General features: G+C 55.8%; 1 long non-coding RNA gene across 1 annotated transcript; it reads left to right on the top strand.

Annotated features, from left to right (window-relative positions):
• The first annotated feature begins 452 nt into the window (after positions 1–452).
• LOC142861151 (uncharacterized) lies at positions 453–3,800 on the top strand. Its single transcript, XR_012912532.1, has 3 exons — positions 453–1,336; positions 2,192–2,383; positions 3,278–3,800. It is a non-coding gene; the product is annotated as an uncharacterized LOC142861151 (long non-coding RNA).

The raw sequence follows: 3,800 nt of genomic DNA, 5'->3' as shown, positions 1-3,800 counted from the left end.
CCGTGCACCCCGTCCCGAGGTCAGCTGGGGCCCCGTCTCCAGCAGCCTCTGCCTGGGTGGTGTGAGAGTGGACCGCGCGTGTGAGGCCGTGTGCCTGCAAGCTTCTCCCTACACTGGCAGCCGGGGCCGGTACTGGTACCTCTGGGAGACCGTCTGGTGCTAAAACATGACAGTTGCCATGGAGGAACACACTGAATTACTCACTGCTAGAATCAACCTGAAGACCAGTTGATAATTAACACAGGGTTACAGTTCATGCCTGTGCTCTTATGTTTCCTATTTTATAAAAGATTTACATTTATACTTGTGAATATGGCTTGTGTGTGTTCTTCTAAGTAGATTCACAAGATAATTTTAAAAATCGCTTCTTCTCAGTTAAAAACAAAACAAAACAGAATCACCTGGCAGTTGGTTGCACGAGACGGAGTCAGTTAAACTGACGAAGCCCCATCACCCGGCCCAGGGTCTCAGCGAGTCAAGACTATTCCGTCCCCCTGGGTTGGTCAGGACTGGAGAGTGATCTGCTGTGGTCACCCAGGGGGGCAGTTGGTGGAATATTCATGGTCAGGGGAGTGACCAATGTCCAGCAGGGTCAGGCCCCTGGGAACAAAGTGTGTACCTGACCCAGAATCAGGAGAGGGACAGAAACCTGGCTGCTCGTGGGCCAGCAGAGGAGCTTCCATGGATGGGAACAGTCACCATCAGCCTGGGGAGAAGTGACTCATACAACAGGGCAGGCCACGTCCCAGGGCTGGGCCCCCTCCCTGTCACCCCAGGCCAGGCCTCCTTCAGAGCAGACTGGGGACAGGCTGGGCTGGGAAGAGGAAGGAGGAGGAGTTCTGAGCACGGGGATTAGGGCTGATCCTGGGATCGGGGCTGTGGGGTGGGGAGGAGCTCCTATCCCCTGGGGAGTGAGAAGTCACCCACTCATGGCTGATGCTGGAGATCATGGTCTGAGCCTTGACTCTGGTTTCCTTCTGGTGGCCAGGTGAAGGTGCCATGGGGGCCCTGGCCTATCTGGGAGGACCCTCTGTGCTGAGCTCAAGTTCAGCTGAAAGTGCCCTCACCCTGCTATGACCCAGAGGGGCCCTGGGAGAGTGACTGCAGGGCTGTGAATTCACCTGGGCACCTCCCAGTTATGACTTGGGCTACAAGGCCACCCTGTGCACATGACACCACCTCTCTCTGCCTCTGTTTGGAGAAAGACAGGAAATACAGAAAACGCCATCACTGGTATCCTCTATTTCAAATGGAAGAAAAACCGACACAACTGGGATTCAAAACACCCAACACCAGGAACTCCAGGGATCAAGAAAAGCAGAGGCTGAGATTCAAGGTAAAGAATTAAGTCTGGGTTGTAAGAAAAAAAAAAAAGTAAAAAGGAAAGAAAGAAACAAAAAGAGTCAGGTGTGGGAGGGGGTGAGGTTCTGAGGATGGGGAAGGAAAGGAAGATGAGTGGGCCTCCATGCCAATGGCAGTGAGCTGGCAGAGGTCGACCTTCTAGATGCCTCTGTCTGACCTCATTCTGGCCGTCTGACTGAATCCTGGTAAAGACGTGACCTGAAGGAGCTCACCCTGCTCTGGAAATGGCTCCAACGAGCCACATGGAGGGGACGCAACTTGGTGGTGGAAAGTCTGCTCAGGGCACATCACTGGGCTCCTACAGCAGCTCCCTTGTTTATCAGCTTGGTGGCCCCGAACACCTGAGTCCCTTCTCTGTGCTTCCGTTTGCTCTGCTGTACCACAAGCAGGGTGACGACAGCCTCACAGGTGGTAACAGGTCCCGGATTTAGAGTAATCGATGCAACAAGCTTAGCACTGCCTGGTCCCCAGGGAGCACCCCATCCATGTCCGTGGGTGACACTGGGGAAGAAGGAAAGCACCGAGCGTCCCATTAGCAGGCAGGCACATGCCACTCAGGGTGACCTGGAGCCGTCCCAGACATGAGATACTGGGCTCTGCCCTCAGCGGGGAGATTCCTTTTGAAGGAGCCTCTGGGCAGAGTGAGTGAGTGTAGGGCGCCCGGCACTAGCAGGCCACCTGCCACGGTGCCTTCCCCACAGGGCAGGGTGGACTCAGTGCAGGCCCCTGAAAATGTTTTAATTTATTTTAAGATCAAGAAAAAAATAAACATGTAAGGGGAAAAATATTTGCATAAATGATGTTAATACAAATTTTTAATTTTTTATAGAATAAGAGCACTCACAGGAGATAGTGCCCGGTGTTCACAAAGGTCCCTGCGCAGGCTGGTCGCCCGGCGTCCTGGAAGAGCTCATGCGTCTGTTAATGGATCGTGACAGCGGTGGTCAGTCTGTCCTGCAGTCTCCGCAGCGGCTCAGCAGCCTGGTGTAGACAGGGGGGAGCACCGCTCCCTCATCCAGAGGTGACGTTTTGCAGCAAGACAGATGTACATAGAGGGAGTTCTCAAATGTGTCAGTCCCGAAAGGGACCCAGATTTATTATGGCCACCAAGAAATTCCCTCCTAGAGAACAGGAGCTGACTCGAGAGCAAAGAATAAATACGGAGACATGACTGAAGCATTTGGCACACCCAGGATGGGAGGGGTCTCAAATGGGAAAGTGGCACTTTGAAATCAAACTTGGTTTCAAATCTGCCCATGTTGCCCAGCATCATTCCTGGGCTCAGGTCAAAGTCATCACGGGAAATTCGGGGCCACTGGGCAGAAAACCGTCCCCCGCATCTGCTCCAGGAGCCTAGCCCATCAGAAGGATGCCCAGGCACCCGGCAGGGGGTGGTTCTGCTGCCAGGTACTCAACACAGAGACACGGGCAGGCAGGCAGACAGACAGACAGACAGACAGCGCCCACTGAGACACGCACGTGGAGACACAGCCTGCCGTCCCTCCTGCAACCAGCAGCAGCATGTGGCGGGTCCTGGTGGGAGGTTTCCAGGAGTGCGCTGGGGACACCTGTGGAGGGACCTCCCCACCAGGCAGCCCCTTCCTCGGCCATCATGAGCTCCCGGGCGCTGGGCAGTGGCGGGAGAGGCTGGGCGTGGGAACCAGTCTGGAGTCACCTCACAGAAACACCAGGACCCCAGAGCACAGATGGGGACAGGAGAGATCGGAGGGAGGAAGAGAGGGCACCCCAGTGTGAAAATGGGGCTCCCTCACCTCCTCATCACGGGGCTGCGGGGAGGATCAATCAGAAACGCTGCCAAATCCTGAGGTCGCAGCTCCCACGTGCTGAGCACTAAGGACCTGCTCCTGTCTGTGGCTTGGGAGAAGGGTGACGTCTGGTTCATCTTTTTCTCTAGCAATCAGCCATGACGGCCTCTCACGCCAACGCCCTCAGCCTGCCTGAGCTACCCGAGCGGGGCCATCGGAGTGGCTCCCACGTCACCCTGGGGACGAGGACAAGGGCACCAGCACCCTCCCCCAGGACCTCTCCACTCAGCACAGACAAGGGCCAAGGGCCAAATCCACAGCTGCCGAAGGAGGACCCGGCCCCACAGGAATGTCAGACACGGCTGCACCTGGGTGTGGGGACTAAGGACACCTTGTGCCCCAGGCCAGGTCGGCAGGCCACTTGCTCCATGGGCCCATTTTCCCTCATGGAACTCCTGATTTCGCCCATTCCAGGATGCCGTGGCTACACAGGCTCCCTCCAGCCCTCCTGGGCTCGGCCATGCACTTGAGATGCCAGGGGTACCGTCACTTGCGTCTTCTCCCGGAGGCGCCCAAAGTCATGGAAACCAAACGCTGCTTCTGTTCTCCCGTTGGTTGTCTTCTTACTCCTTGTAATCCTTGTGGGTTTGAAGAATGCAATTTAATCAAAAA

Source organism: Microcebus murinus, chromosome 16 (genome assembly GCF_040939455.1).
Source record: "Microcebus murinus isolate Inina chromosome 16, M.murinus_Inina_mat1.0, whole genome shotgun sequence".
NCBI lineage: Eukaryota > Metazoa > Chordata > Mammalia > Primates > Cheirogaleidae > Microcebus > Microcebus murinus.
This window is presented reverse-complemented; position numbering and strand designations above follow the sequence as displayed.